Consider the following 17,821-nt stretch of genomic DNA (forward strand, 5'->3'; position numbering starts at 1 on the left):
GAATTAGCTTTTTAAGGGGCTATCTCAGGATCATTCTGTTTATTACCATATTAGAATTAAGTACAAACAACATGATTATACATTTTATGAGGCCAGAAGAGTGAGCTAATATTTAATAAAAAATAAAATTATAAATGTTTAGACTGAAACAAAGAGCTAAAACCAGGAATATAAAATGTTTAGCAAGTATAAATCTGCCATTTAAAAAAATCTATTCAAACACAGATTAAACGATACATGATTTAAAGCAAATTCATGCGAAGGCATTCAACTTTTAATTTTCCTCAAGCTAACTATGGAGGAACAGTGTATTTTGTACCACTTCAATAGCTGATATATCTTTGGCTTTATGAATTGATGCATCCACAGTGAGATAAAAACCTACTATTTTACTCTGATGTCAGCTCTCCTAGGATCATGATTCACCTTTGAAAATGATTATAACCAGCAGAAGCTTTTATAGAGAAGGGTAATTATGATGCTAAGGGGACTTGGAATCAAAACAAGGGGAGACTGTTCCTTAACATAAAACTTTCTTAAAATTAGACCAGCATAAAGTCAAAATGAAATATTTAAGAATTAGTCACTTCCTTCACTGAAAATATGCAAACATAAGCTGGGATAAGCATTTGTTGAGCTTTTTGAATAAGGAAGGCAATAAAAATAATTGGTTTGGTTGTACTAGAAGTCTTCTGTAGTGCCAGCTATCTTGTAATAGTCTGCAGTTCTTTGATTGTAAGTACAGTGAACAAAGCCTTGGAGAAATATACGAGAATATTAAGTAGCCAAATGTAACAGGAGAACTAGGTGGAGAAAAGAGACAAAAGGGAAAGAAAAATTATTCAAAAAATAGTTACTTTCCAAATTTGATGAAAAACTGTATTCTACATATTTAAGGATATCAACAAACTCCAAATAAGATAAACAGAAATATTTCCATCCAGACACATTATAATCAAAATATTAAGAACAAAATATAAAGATAGAATTTTGAAAGTAGTAAGAGAAAAACAATTCATTACATGCAAGGAACTCCCATGAGAATAATAACTTACTGCTCATCAGATATAATGAGGCCAGAAGGCAGTAAGATAACATCAAAATGCTGAAAGAAAAGAAAACTATCAACCAAGATTCTTAAATTCAGAAAAACTGTCTTTCAAAAATAAAGGTGAAATAAAGACATTCCTAGATGAATGAAGGTGAAATGAAAACATTCCCAGATAAATGAAAGCTGAGAGATATCATTGCTAAAAGATGCGCCTTAGAAGGAGTAGGAAGGAAAGTTCCACAAGTTGAAAGCAAGTGGCACCAAACAGTATTTCAAATCCACATGAAAAACCAAAGAGTGCTAATAAAGGTTAAAAAGTCAGTAATTATAAAACACAATGTAATTGCACCTTTCTTCTTCTTTTCTCTTTTAACTGACTTTAAAAACAACTAAATAAAACAATATGTATATATAATTATATTATTGGCCATATAACATGTAGAAATGTAGTATTTTTGATAATAATAGCATAGAGGAGGTAGGTGTAACAAAGTTATATTGGAGTAATGAAATGATGTGAGATGGTAACAAGCCTAGAGAAAGAAATAGCACAAAAATAGGTAAATAAAAAAAAGCTAATAACAAGTCTATGACTATATATACTTGCTCTCCACTTTTTGTCAGTTTTCTAGATATATACAGTATAATTACAAAAATATTTTTACCATATATAGACATTATACATTATATGTAGTATCTATAAATGCACAAAAGTGGGAAATGACATCTGTAAGAGTAAGATTTTCATATTTTACTGGAATTTACTGGAAATCTGGTGTCATTTTGATAACTTAAGATATATATCTATTGCAAGCCCTAGAGTGACCCCTGAGAATATAGCCCAAAAATAAAATTAAACAATCATTAAAATAATTAAAATGATGCCATAGAAAGTATTCACACATCATATCAAGATAAAATTAAATGTGAATTGATAAAGATCCAATCGAAAGACAGATTGCCAGATTTAATTTAAAAACAATCCACCTACATACTTTCTAAAGCAAACACACTTTAGATTTAAAGTTTCATGTAATTTGAAAGTAAAATGATGGAAAATGATACCATGCAAACAGCAATCATCAGAGAACTGGAGGGACTGTATTAATATCGGTCAAAAAAATAAAACAAAAAAGCAGTGTTGCTGGAAATAAAAAGGGGCACGTCACAATAATGAAAGAGTCAACACTTTAGGAATATATAACAAATATAAAAATATATACACCTAACAATAGAAACCTCAAATTGACAGAAAGTAAAATCTGACAGAATTGAAGAGAGAAATAGACATTGCAACAATAAGAATTGGAGACATTTATATGCCACTTTGAATAAAGGATTCAATAAATGGGTAGAAGATCCAAATGAACCTAGAAGATTTGACCAACAGTGTAAAGCAGGCACTCTGAATGAACCACTCATCAGTAGCAGAATACATATTCTTCTCAAGTGTGCATGGAATATTTTCTAGTTTAAACCGTATACAAGTATACCAGGTTATGAAAAGAATCAAGGAATTTTAAAAGATGGAAATGATTCAAAACATGTTCTTTATTCATTATGAGATTACATTAGAAATCAATGATAGAAGAAAATTTTCAAATCTCACAAATGTACAAATAACGTGGAAATTAGAAAACACCCGTCCTCGTTTCTTTTTTGTTTTTGTTGTCATTTGGTTTAGGGGTTTTGTGTTTCTGGTTTTCATTTTGTTTTGCTTTTTTGGTAGTGGTTGTTATTTTAGGATTACTTGAGTGTCTATTTTATTTAATTGTTTTTACTTTACATTTTTAACTTTTATTTTAGGTTCAGGGGAACATATGAATGTTTATTACATATATAAATTGTATGTTATATGGGTTTGGTGTACAGATTGTTTCCTCACCCAGGTAATAGGCATAGTACCCGATAGGTAGTTTTTGGCTCCTTACCCTCCTCACACCCACCACCTTCAAGTAGGCACCTGTGTCTGCTGTTCCCTTCATTGTATCCGTATATACTTGATGTTTAGCTCCCATGCTCAGGATAATGGCCTACAACTCCAAACATATTACTGCAAAAGACATGATCTCATTCTTTTTCATGGCTGTGTGGTATTCCATGTTGTGTGTATACCATATTTTATTTATCTAGTCTACTGTTGATGGACATTAAGATTGATTCTATGTCTTTGCTACTGTGAATAGTGCTGTGATTTCTATTCCTTTGAGTACTCATTCTGTTTTAAGTTCTTTCAGAAATTGTCAAACTACTTTCTACAGTGAGTGCACTAATTTACATTTCGATCAACAGTGTATAAGCCTTCCCTTTCCTCCGCAATCTTGCCAGCATCTGTTGAATTTTGACATTTTAGTAATAGCCATTCTGACTGGTGAGGTGGTATCTCACTGTGGTTTTGATTTGCATTACTCTAATGGTTAGTGATATTGAGCATTGTTTCATATGCTTGTTGGTTATATACATGTCTTCTTTTAAAACGTGTTTTCATGTCTTTTGCCCAATTTTTAATGGGGTTGTTTTTCACTTGTATATTTGTTTAAGTTCCCTGTAGGTTTTTGGATACTAGACCTTTGTTGGACTCATAGTTTGCAAATATTTTCTCCCTATTCTGTAGGTTCTCTGTTTACTTTGTTGATAATTTATTTTGCCGTGCGAAAGAAGCTTTTGAGTTTAATTAGGTCCCATTTGTCAATTTTATTTTCTTTTGAGAAAAACTCTCATTCTGTCTCCTAGGCTGGAGTGCAGTGGTATGATCTCAGCTCCTTGTAACTTCCACCTCCCAGGCTCAAGGAATCCTGCCACCTCAGCCTCCCTAGCAGCTGTGACTACAGGCATGTGCCACCAAGCTTGGCTATATTTGTATTATTTATAGAGAGAGGGTCTCACTAAGTTATGCATCCTAGTCTCCAGCTCCTGAGCTCAAGCAATTCACTGGACTAGGCCTCCCAAAGTGCTGAGACTACTGGTGTAAGTCACCATGCCCAACCACATTTGTCAAGTTTTTTTTTGTTGCAATTGCTTTTGCCATCTTGATCATGAAATCTTTGCCTGGTCCCATGTCCAGAATATTATTTCCTAGGTTACCCTTCAGGGTTTTCATGATTTTAAGTTTTACATTTAAGTCTTTAACAGATCTTGAGTTGATTCTTGTATATGGTATAAGGAAGTGGTCTAGTTTTCATTTTCTGCAAATGTGGTATAGTTTGAAGTCAGGTAATGTGATGCCTCCAGCTCTGTTTTTGTTTAGGATTGTCTTGGCTATTCAGTCTGTATTTTGGTTCCATATGAATTTTAAAATATTCTAATTCAATGAACAATGTCATTGATAATTTTATGGGAATAACACTGAATCTGTTCATTGCTTTGGCCAATATGACCATTTTAACAATATTAATTATCAATATTGATTCTTCCTATCAATGAACATGGAATGTTTTTCCATTTGTGTCTTTTCTGATTTCTTTGAGCAGCATTTTATAATTCTCATTAGAGAGATCTTTCACCACCCCAGTTAGCTGTATTCCTAGGTCTTTCATTCTTTTTGTGGCTATTGTGAATGGAATTGGATTCTTGATTTGACTGTCAGCATGGATGTTGTTGGTATATAAGGATGTTATTAATTTTTGTACATTGATTTCATATCCTAAAACTTTGCTGAAGTCGTATGTCAGATCAAGTCCTGACCCTCTACCTCTCTAAGCAGCTTTCCCTGACAGCTCAAGTGTCCTTGAAAGTTGTAACATCTGCTGCCAGAATTCCAGAGGTCTGTGGTAAGAGGGGGACGCTTCTCGCCTGCTCAACTCACCCCTTCCCCAGAAGTCATTGGGGGTCAGAATGAGTCCTGATGTGTGGTAGCTACATGCAGAGGTCCCAGATTCCTGCCCCTTCAACCTAGCATGTGTTTCTTGTCTGTCTGCTCTCAATGCCTTCCTTCTGAAGACCTGCTTGGAGTGCACCAGTCTTCCTCATGTCCTGGTCCCTTGGTGGTAGATGTTCCTCCTACCTTTTTTCTTTTTTCTTTTTTTTTGGTGACAAGGTCTTGATGTGTTGCCCACTGTGAACTCAAACTCCTGGGCTCAAGTGATCTCTAGTAGCTGGGACTACAGTAATGGACCATCACACCCAGCTATACCCTCTCCAATAACCAATGGATCAGAGAAAAAAATTACAAATGACATTAGAAAATATAGATAGGTAAATGAAAACAAAAACAACTTATGAAGTTCAGCTAAAGCAGTACTGAGAATGAAATTTATATCTGTAGGCACCTGTATTAAAAATGCAAAAATACTTCAAATATATAACCTAACTTTCCACTTTAAGAAAAAAAGGAGAATAAGAAGAGGAAGAAGAAGAAGAAGGAGAAGGAGAAGGAGAAGGAGGAGAAGGAGGAAGAAGAAGACGACTCAGGCTACTAGAATCAGAAATGAAACAGGGGACATTACCACAAATTTTCCGGAAATAAAAAGGATGATAAAGGAATACAATGAACAATATGCAAATAAATGTTATGTTAGATGAAATGAACACTTTCCTAGAAGTATAAAAATACACAAATATTTGAAAACCATTTATATAGTGAGTAATTTGAAAATAATTTAAGAATACAATTTTATTTATAATAGAAACAAGAAGAACAAAATACTTAGGAATAAATTTAACAAAGGAATTGCAAGACTTCTCTACTGAAGAATTAAAGTAGATCTAAATAATTGTAAAGACACTCATGTTCTTGAAATGGATGACTTAAAATTGTTAAGATGATGTTACTACTGAAAGCAATCAAGAGATACAAGCAATCCCTGTCAAAATTTCAATGCTTTTTCTTTTCAGAAATGGAAAAGGTGATCCTAAATTCCACATAGAATGTAGGGGATTTCCAGCAAACAAAACGATCTTTAAAAATAAAAACAAATTTGAAGAACTCACAGTTCCTGATTTGAAACTTACTGCAAAGCTACAATAATGAAGACAATGTGAAACTGGCATAATGAAAGACATTTAGATCAAGGCAATACAATATTTTGACAAGAGTGCCATGATAATTTATTGAGGAAAGAATAGTTTTTCAAAAAATAGTGCTGAGAAAGATATATATCTACATTCAAAAATTGATGTTGGATCCCTATATCACACCATGTACAAAAATTAACTTTAAATGGATCATAGACCTAAACATAGGAATTAAAATTATAAATGTCTTAGAAGAAAAGATAGGAGTAACCTTTTAACTTGGGCGATGTTTTTTTTAGATATGCCACTAAGAGCATAAGCCAAAAATGTTAAGAAAAGAAAAAAAAAGCAAATAAATACAGATAGAAAATGAAAGACTGAACTACATCAAAGTTGAAAAAATAACAACTTTGTGCTTCAAAATATACCATCAAGAAAGTGAAAAGACACTCACTGAGTAAGATAAAATATTTGCAAATAACATATCTGCTATGGACTTGTACCCAGAAATATTAAAAATCTTGTACAACATCTTTGGCCACCAGGGCAATACAAATAAAGAATTCAATGAGATTCTGTTTCATACCCATTCAGATGGCTATAGTAAAAAACACAGTGCAAAGGGTTGGCAAAGATAAGGAGAAATTGGAAACTTCATGTATTGCAGATGGCTTTCCATACATTGCTGGCTGTAAAATGATACATCCATTTACTTTCTATTTTGTTTATAATTAATACCTAATAATTATACATATTTATGTGGTACAGTGTGATATTTCAATACATGTACACATTGCACAATGATTGATAGCATAATTAGCATATTCACCACCTCAAACATTTACCATTTCCTTGTGTTAGATGCATTCAAAATCCACTCTTCTAGCTATTTGAAAACATGCAACAAATTGTTGTTGAGTATAGTCACTTCCCAGTGCTACAAAACACTAGAACTTATTCTTCCTATTTGTGTATCTATTAACCAACCTACGACTATTTCCCTTCTCCAACACTCCCCAGCCTCTGGAAACCACTATTTTATTCTTTACTTCTATGAGATAAACTTTTTTAACTTCCATATATGCAAGAGAACATATATTTGCCTCTCTGTACCTGGCTTATATCGCTTAATATAACATTCTCCAAGCTCATCATGTTGTAGTGAGTGACAGGATTTCATTCCATTTTATTTCTGCATAATATTCCATTGTATATATATACCACATTTTCATTATCCATTCATCTGTTGATGAACAAATGTTGATTCCATTTCTTGGCTATTGTGAATAGTGCTGCAACAAACATGGGAGTTCAGATGTCTCTTTGAATACTAATATCATTTCCTTTGGATGAATACCCAGTAGTGGAACTGCTGGATCATATGATACTTCTATTTTTAGTTTTTTGAGGAACTTCCATACTATTTTCCATAGTCATTGTAATAATGTATGCTCCTACCAACAGTGTATAAGGGTTCTCCATTCTCTGCATTCTCACTAGTATTTATTTTTTAGTTTTTTTGATAATAGCCATTCTAAGAGGGTAGAGGCAATATCTCACTGTGGTTTTGATTTGCATTTTCCTGATGATTGGTGATATTAAGCATTTTGTCATATACCTGCTGACAAATTTTATGTTTTCCTCTAATAAATGTCTAGTCAGGGATTTTGACTATTTTTTAGTTGGGTTGCTTGTTTTTTAGCTATTGAGTTTGAGTTCCCTATGTATTTTTTATATTAACCCCTTATCACATGTATAGTTTGTGAATATATTCTCCCATTCTGCTGATTGGTTCCTTTGCTGTGCAGCAGCTTTTCAGTTTCGTATAATCCCATTTGTCTATTTTTGCTTTTGTTATCTGTGCCTTCGAAGTCTAATTCAAAAAGGCCTTGCCCAGTCCTATGTCATGCAACATTTCCCTTTTGTTTTCTAGTAGTTTCAAAGTTTCAAGTCTTACATATAAGTTTTTAATGCATTTCGAGTAGACTTTTTATATGGTTAGAGATAGGGGTCTAGTTTCATTCTTCTGCATGTGAATATTTAGTGTTTGCAGCACTACTTATTGAAAAGACTGTTCTTGTTGAATGATTATTCCTGCCACCTTTGTCTGAAATCAGTTGGCTGTGAACATATGAATTTATTTATGGGCTGTCTATTATGTTCCACTGATCTGTGTGTCTGCATTTATGCCAGTACCATTCTGCTTTGGTTACTATACCTTTTTAGTATATTTTGATGTCAGGTAGTATGCTTCCACTACCTGACATTAAAATATACTAAAAAGCTATAGTAACTTGTATTCATTTTGCTCAAAATTGCTTTGGATATTCAGGATCTTATATGATTTGGGGATTATTTTTTCTATTCTGTGAAGAATGTCGTTAGTATTTTGATAGGAATAGCAATGAATCTGTAAATCACTTTGGGTAGTATATTAGACCGTTCTCACACTGCTATAAAGATATTACCTGAAACTGGGTAATCTGCAAACAAAAGAGGTTTAATTGACTCACAGTTCTGCATGGCTTGGGAGGCCCCAGGAAACTTACAATCACAGTGAAGGCAAAGGGGAAGTAAGGTACATCTTTCATGGCGGCAGGAGAGAGAGAGTTCAGGGGAAACAGCCACTTTTAAACCATCAGATCTTGAGAGAACTTCCTCATTATCATGAGATTAGCATGGGAGAAACCACCTCCATGATCTGATTACGTCCCACCAGGTCCCTCCCTCAACATGTGGGGGTTACAATACAAGATGAGATTTGTGTGGGGACACATATCAGGTAGTATGGACATTTTAACAATACTAATTGTGGCAATCCATGAACATAGGATAGTTTTCCATTTATTTTTGTGTTCCTGAAACTATTTCATCAGTATTTTGTATTTTATAGAAATATTTTCTTTTCATGGTTAAATTTATTTCTAGGTATTTTATTTTTGTAGTTATTGTAAATGGGATTGCATTCTTGATTTATTACTCAGACAGTTCACTATTGGTGTATTAAAACACTACTGATTTTTGTATGTTGATTTTGTATCTGCAACTTTACTGAATTCATTTACTAGTTATAAGAGTTTTCTGGTGGAGTCTTCATGGTTTTTTATATGTATGATCATGTCATCTGCAAGGAGGAATAGTTTGACTTTCTCTATTCCAATTTGGATCCCTATTTTCCCTCTTGCCTAATTGCTCTGGCTGGGACTTCTAGTACTATGTTGAATACAAGTGGTGAAAGTGGGCGTCCTTATCTTTTTCCAGATCTTAGAGAAAAAGCTTTCAAATTTTTCCCATTGTGTATGATGTGAGCTATGGTTTTGTCATATATGGTCTTTACTGTGTTGAAGTATGTTCCTGCTATATCTAATTTGTTGAGTTTTTTATATTTATTTGTTTATTTGTTTATTTTTGAGACAGAGTCTCACTCTGTCGCCCAGGCTGGAGGGCAGTGGCATGGTTTCAGCTCACTGCAACCTCCGCCTCCTGGGTTGGAGCGATTCTCCTGCCTCAGCCTCCTGAGTAGCTGGGACTACAGGCACCCACCACCACACTCGGCTAATTTTTTTGTGTTTTTAGTAGAGACGGGGTTTCACCGTGTTAGCCAGGATTGTCTCCATCTCCTGACCTCGTGATCCGCCCACCTCGGCCTCTCAAAGTGCTGGGATTACAGGCGTGAGCCACCGCGCCAGGACTTCAGTTTTTATCAAGAAGGGGTGTTTAATTTTATGAGTGCTTTTCCTGCATCTGATACAGCCACTTTTGAAAAACAGATTGGCCGTCTTCAAACATTAAACAGTTATAATATGAACCCCTAATTTTATTTCTAGCTGTATACCCAAGAGAATCATAAACATATGTCCACATACAAATTGTATATGAAAGAAGCAGTATTTATAGCAGTTCAAAGGTGAAAACAAATCAAATGTCCATGAACTAGTAAATAAAAAATGCATTACCCAGTCCTGGGCATATAATGAATGATATTCAATTATAAAGAGGAATGAAGTACTGATATATGCTACAACATGGATGATTCTTGCAAACATGTTAAATAAGAGGGAAGACACAAAAGGCACATATTTTATGACTCCATGTATATGTAATGCTCAAAAAATACAAACCTATAATGATATAGGTTTGTAGTTGTCAGGGGCAGAAAAGAGGGGGGAACAAGAAATGACTGTCAGTAGATACCAGATTTCTTTCTAGGGTGATGAAAATGTTCTTGAATTAGGTAGTCATGACAGTTGCATTATTCTGTGACAAAAAACACTGAATCATACCCTTTATATGTATGTGTGTATATATATAAAATGTGTATGTATGTATGTATGTGTGTGTATGTGTATATATGCATGTGTATGTATGTGCATACACTTCATGATGGTTGAATTATTCTGTGATAAAAAGTGGCAAAGACCCACTGAATTATATACTTTATATGTATGTGGGTATTTATATAAATTATATTTATATTTACATATTATTTAAAATTATATTTTATAGAATATAACTTATAATATATAATTATATTTTATATAATTTATATTTATAATTCATAATTGTATTTTAAATTATATTTATAATTGCATATAAATATATACAAATATACACATACATTAAAAGTGTGTATGTGTGTATATGTATGTATATATGTATGTATGTGTGTATTTATATGTATGTGTGTGTGTAGGTATATATAGATATTGATTTGTGTTTTCTTCCTTTTTGTAATTAATAAACTTTATTTTTTAGTGCAGTTTTGTTCATAGCAAAATTGAGCAGAAAGTACAGAGATTTTTCCATAACATTCTATTTCAATATATGCATGACCTCCTTCATTATTCACATCCCACACCACATTTAATACAGTGGTACAATTGTTACAATAGATGAACTTAAACTGACACATTATTATCTGCAAAAGATCATAATTTACCTTAGGGTTTACTCTTAATGTACATTCTATGAGTTTTGACAAATGTATAATGACATTTATCCAACATTATGGTATCATTTAGAATCATTTCACTACCCTAAAAATCCTTTGTGTACTCCTTATCTATCCTGTCCTCCCCACCTTATCCCTGGCTACCACTGATCTTTTTACTATTCTTCACAGGTTTACCTGTGCACACATGTTATATACCAGTATCTGGAATCATACAGTACGCAGCCTTTTTAGATTGGCTTCTTTCACTCAATACTATTCATTTATTTTTTTTGTTTTTTTTAATGTCTTGATAGCACAAGTCTTTAGCACTGAATAATATTCCATTGTCTGGATATACCAAGGTTTATTTATCAATTCACCTACTAAAGAACATTTGATTGTTTTCATATTTTGCCAATTATTAATAAAACTGCTATTAAATATAAATATCCATGTGCAGGTTTTTTGTACAGACACAAGTTTCCAAAGTTTTCAATTCATTTTGATGGATACCAAGGAACATGACAACCGGATTTTACGGTGAGAATATCTTTAGTTTTGTAAACACTGCCAGTCTTCCAATGTTGTGGTACCGTTTTGCATCCCACCAGCAATGAATAAGAGGTCCTGTTTTTCCATGACTTCATCAGTATTTGGTGTTGTCAATGTTTTGAATTTTGGCCATTCTAGTAGGTGTGTAGTGTTATGAAGTTGCAGTTCTCTAATAACATATGATGTGGAGCATCTTTTTATATGCTTTCTTGCTGTCTGTATATTTTCTTTAAGGAGGTATCTTGTCCATTTATTTATTTATTTATTTGCTTTTAGAGACAAGGTCTGGCTCTGTAGCTCAGGCTGGAGTGCAGTGGTGCCATCATATCCTGTTGCAATCTCAAACTCTTTGGCTCAAGCAATCCTCCTGCTGTAGCCCCCCAAAGTACTGAGATTACAGGGGTGAGCCAGTGCACTCAGCCCTTTGCTCATTTTTTCATCTGGTTATTTATTTTATTATTTTTGAGTTTTAATAACGTTCTTTATCAACTGTGTGTTTTGAAATAGTTTTCTAAGTCTGTGGCTGCTCTCTCATTCTCTGGATATTGTCTTTTGCAGGGCAGAAATTTTAATTTTAATGAAATGCAGATAAACAGTTATTTCTTTCATGGATCTTTGGTGTTTTTTAAAGAAGTTATTGTCATACTCAAAATTATATAGCATTTCTTCTGTTTTCTTCTCTGAGTTTGTAGTTTTGCATTTTATATTTAAATCTATGAGCCATTTCAAACTAATTTTTGTCATGGGCGTAAGGTCTATGTCTAGATTAACTTGTTTTATTGGCATATGGAGAACCGCTTATTTCATCACCATTTGTTGGAAAGACTGTCTCGCTTCATTGTTTTGCCTTTGCTCTTTTGTTAAAGATAAGTTGACTATTTTTTGTCACGGGATAGATCTATTTCTGGGCTCTCTACTTTGTTCCATTGATCTATTTGTCAATACTCTTGCCGATACCAAACTGTTTTGATTATTGTAATTGTACACTTTAAAAACATGCATTCTTTGGTGTATGAATTGTATCTCAAAGAAGATGTTATTTTTAAAAACCAGAAAGAATAGTGAACAAAGAAATTTTTAAATAAAAAATTAATTGAATACTTGAATTAAGATCAAGTGTAAGTAATATTTCTACAATCTAGAATTTATTTTTTAAAGAAGTCAGACATAATACACGTTATGAAACAAAAGGAAATGCAGATTGAATATATTCCACAGAGAGAAGAGCTCAGAGAGGGATTTGTAATTGTTATATAATAAGAGATAAAGCAAAATTTATTATATCAGATGAAGATAGTAAATCTGTATTGACTTATAATCTACTCCAATTAATAACAGCTCTCTGCCCAGGGTGTGAGAAAGGCAGTGTGAGAAAAGCTTTTGAGTATATTAGAGATGTCTACCATTATCAAGGATATAAGAAGTTGTAGATCAAAAAATGAAATTGAGAGCTGATATAAGAAAAACGGCTAAATTTTAAAGTTTCTTCTTCAGTGCCAAACAGATTTTACTCAACCCTCACAGCAAGTATATTAAGTGGGCACTTCCATTCTCCCATTTTATAGATGAAGAATCTATGGCATGAATTTAAGTAACTTTCATGAAGTTACTTTCTGAAATGATAGGATGTGGCATTTCAGACATGCAAGTGATTTTGCTCCTATTTTTTTACCCTAACCACTATCCAACAGTGGCTGTAGCTGTCCAATGGCTCAAAAAAGAGAAAGTTAGATCCAAAGCACTGTTTCAGTGGACATCGGACTAGTAAGACTTACATAGTCAGCGCGGTCCTGGTGGAACTCACATATTTGGACCTAAGATATCAGGTAGAGAAATTTAGATATTCAAATTAAGATCCTGATCGTAGAGGAAAAAAAGATTGAAGCATCATGATCCTTAGAAGATGAAAGAAATGGTAAGCTTGGGAAAAGGGCAATATAATTATCAAGGAACTGATTCATAATTATTCAGGAACCTGTAAATAGTTTGACCTTAATCCTAAGCCAAACTTGCCCAGTCTATTTTTTTTTTCAGTCTTTATGGCCGGGTATGAAATTGGTTTAAATGTTTTATTCTACCTAAAATTACCAGACAAGTAGAACTCAGGGTGGAGTAGTGAAGGCAAACTGCATAAAAGGCAAATTTTAAAACGGAACAAATCATAAAGCTGTAATGTACTGCCTTAGAATAATGAAACCCCTTATAAAAGACCACATATTGTATGATTGCGTTTATAAGAAATATCCAGAATAGGCAAATCTGGCAGACAGAAAGTAGATTAGTGGTTGCTTAAGGTGGGGGAGATGATAGGAGACAGGGGATGGTGAATGATGCTAATGTGTATGGGGTTTCTGTTTGGGGTGATGAAAATGCTCTAAACCTAGACTGTGGTGATACTTATGGTTGCACAACTCTATAAATGCATTACAACAATTACATTGTACACTTTAATGATTTAATATACCACTAATATGGGATATTAAGTATATCTCAATAAGGATGTTTTAAAAATCATACATAGGCACTTTTAAAGCATGACGAATGTCAACAATAGGTATGGCTATTTGAGAGGCTGTTGTCACTAACAGCCACATCATTGCAATGGATACTATTTGTAAGCAGCCTTAATAACTGATGATCAAGAAGCAATGTTTTAAGTAATTTGCACATTAGTGTGAAAGGTACTTATAAATTCATGTTTTAGTGAGTTTTTCTGCTTTAATGTTTGTAATGCTCTATGTTCATTTTTGGAAATCAAATAGGGGTTGGTGGTTAACATTTAATGTTTTACAATTTTCCCATGTAGAATATAGACAAATAGGCACCAGGATAGCACTTCTTTACAGAATGTCTAATTTTCAGAAATGGATTAAAGATGTAAAGTGAGAGGGGTAACTCCTGTGCTTCTCTGTAACTTACTATTCTATTACAATCTATCCCCAGTATAGCTTTATTACATCTTAGATGTGAGATGTTTCATAAGCTATATTCTTTATTATGGTGATCTTGTACCATATCTTAGATAAGTCATTTATACCAGAGTATATGTGCATGTGTAATGGGAGAGACTTCACTGAAAACATTTGCTACTAAGAAAATAGGAAGAGATTTCAACCATTGCTCTAAGTGAAGTGACATTTTTGCATCTAGCAAGTCAGGAAAAACTCAGTACATGACAGAAGTTTATGCCACTGCTTTCTTCCTTATATTCATTTCTTTTTCCTTTTTTTCCTGTTCTTTGCTTCACCTAAACATAAAGCGTATGTATCACATAAGGCTATAAGCGTGTGCGAAGGTGTCAGGCCAGTTTGCTGAGGAAAGCAACTGCTTCAGACCCACTTGTGAACATTCAAATCACAGCTATGCTGATTTTAAATAGGTTTGGACCATTTGTTTCTTCACAGATGGTTCATAAATCTGCAATACATTCAGAAGAATCAAACAAGCTCTGTTGACCACAAATGGTATTGGCTTCTGTGTTCCTCTGAGTCCCAAAAATCCAACTATCTGTTCAGACAACTGAAAGTAAATTGGCTGATATGATCCAGTTGTTTTGTGAGGTTGAGAGGTACATAGAAGGTACAAATATAAGAATAATTGCTTTTTAGCAAGCTTTTCTTTAATACTATATCTAAAACAGGGCATTTTGTTGCCTTTGTGTCAAAAAATTCAGTTTGTGGACATTATGGCTGGAGAAAGGACAACCAGTACTTCAAGTATTATCTGGTATTATTATTTAAAAAATATGCAAGGCGGGTGCGGTGGCTCGCTCCTGTAGGCCCAGAACTTTGAAAGGTCGAGGCGGGCACTTCATGAGGTCTGGAGTTTGAGAACAGCCTGATCAAAATGGTGAAACCCCATCTCTACTAAAAATACAAAAATTAGCCAGGTGTGGTGGTGTGCATCTGTAATCCCAGCTACTCAGGAGGCTGAGGCAGGAGAATTGCTTGAACCCGTGAGGCAGAGGTTACAGTGAACTGAGATCATGCCATTGCACTCTAGCCTGGGCGACAGAGCGAGACTCCATCTCAAAAAAAAAAAAAAAAAAGAAAGAAAAAGAAAAAAGAAAAAAAAAAGATGCAAAGGTGTCATTTTCCTCACTTTTAACCTGAGTATTACTAAGAATCATGTAAATGGAAATAAATAGTATTTGTTCAAAATGATTTTCTTATTTTAAGAATAAAATACTTTAAAATGACATTGTATTAGTGAACGTTTTAAATGATTTTTTAAGATAAACAATTTGAATATGACATTGAATTAGGAGAAAGTTATGTGTTTAAATATGAAAAGTATGAACTGCGAAACAGTAATACATATAAAAATATTTCTTCTAATTCACCATATCTGCTTTTTCTCCAGTTTTTCCCATGTCAACAAATGGCATCACCACTCACCTGGTTTCTCAAGCCAAAATGCTACCATTCATCTTTGATTATTTTCTTTCTCACTTCTGCCATCTAAGTTATCAGCAACCCCTTCTGACTATACTTGTAAAACATATGCCAAATCTGTCTACTTCTCTGTGAATTTTTTGCCTTCATCTAGGCCCTACCTATCATAAAACCTTACCTGGGCCACTAGAGTAGCCTCTTAACCAGTCCCCTACTTAAACTTTTATGGTCCACATTCAAACCCATTGCCTTCATGGTAAAACACATACCATATCAGTCCCCTACTTCAATGGCTTCAAATCTCAGAATGAAATCCAAACTTTTATTGTGTGACCTAAAATGCCCCATAGAATCTGGCCCCTGCCTTACCTATGTAACCATCTCTAGAACCACCCTCCTCTTACTCAGCGGATTTCAGGTGGCTTTCTCTCTGTATCCCTAACAGGCTAAATGTGCTCCTGTCTACTGCCTTTACATTAGCTTCCTTTTTCTTCTGGAATGTTCATTCCCCCAGATTTTCTCCCTGCTTGTTCTTACTTATATTTTCCCATATAGGATTAAATCAGATATCCTCTAAAAAGCCATTCCTACCCACCAAATCTAATTACTAGACCCTCTCACTGCCAATTAATTTTTTTCAGAGCATTTATTTCTGTTTGATATTTTCTTATTTATAAATTTGTTATCTGTCTTCTCCATTAGAAGTTTCATGAGCCCTGGGATAGTGCATTTCTTAGTAAATACCTCATATATTTTGTTTAAAAAAGTATCTTATACACAACAACAAACATTCAATTTTATGTATACACTGTTCACATATTATATTATTATTGGACTTCTATATTTAGCAAAGAAAACATTTACGATTAAAGACAGACTGCTAATATTCATGGAAAAAACTCTCAAACACAAAGGCAAACAATATTTACAGAAAAAAATTAAGAACTAATGAAAGTTTGAATAATAACTTTTATATTTGTGATCCCTGAATTTCCATAGAATTTGCAAGCTACTAAAATATGAATGAATAGATGGAAGGATAGATAGATGAATTAATAAGTGAATGAATCAAAATGATTCTAGGAAGCCAGAAGATACTTAATCCTTCATTGAGATCATATGTAAGTTTAAGTAGCTGCTGGGAGGTTATGGGGGAAATTGGTATCTGTTACATTAATAAAACAATGAAATTGAGATATGAGACTCAAGACTAGACAAATGGTCACATTTTGGACATTCTAGGAACATTATCCTCCCTTCTCCAAATTAGAAGAATTATTAACACACTAGGATGAATTAAAATTGAAATAAAATAGAAATAAATAAGCATCCCAGGATGATCAATATCTCTGAGCACTCCTATTATCCATTAATAGCACACTAGTTTGCCACAGCACACCAGTTGGGCAACTTTACGTAAAAATTCAGGAGAGGGAACTCCCTTTGTGTTAGTCTATTCAAGCTGTCATAACAAAATTCCAGACTGGGTGACTTAAAGAACAGAAATTTGTTTTCTTACAATTCTAGAGTCTGAGTCTGAGATCAGGATGCCAGCATGGTAAGTTTCTAGTGAAGACTCTCTGCTTTATAGAAAACTACCATCTTGCTGTGTCCATATGGCCTTTCTTTGGTATGTATGCATAGTGAGAGAGGGAAAGTGAACTATCTGATATTTCTTCTTATAAGAACACTAACCTGATTCAATCAGGGTTTCACCTTTATGGCCGAATTTAACTTTAATCACTTTCTGAGGGGCCCCACTACCAAATAAAGCCACACTGGGAGTCGGGGCTTTGTCTTTGTCCATTTGGGCTATTATAACAAAATACCATAAACTGGGTAGCTTATAAACAACAGATTTATTTTTTAAAATCATTCTGGAAGCTAGGAAGTCCAAGAACAAGACACCAACAAACTTTCTGGTTTATACATGGTGCC

At 33.8% G+C, this 17,821-nt stretch overlaps 1 protein-coding gene across 1 annotated transcript in view; it reads left to right on the forward strand.

Annotated features, from left to right (window-relative positions):
• Nucleotides 1-17,821, forward strand: part of LOC105482646 (leucine rich repeats and IQ motif containing 3) — a 174,702-nt gene that overhangs the window by 134,221 nt on the left and 22,660 nt on the right. The window lies entirely within an intron of this gene.

The sequence above is a fragment of the Macaca nemestrina genome, chromosome 1 (assembly GCF_043159975.1).
Source record: "Macaca nemestrina isolate mMacNem1 chromosome 1, mMacNem.hap1, whole genome shotgun sequence".
NCBI classification, from domain to species: Eukaryota; Metazoa; Chordata; class Mammalia; order Primates; family Cercopithecidae; genus Macaca; species Macaca nemestrina.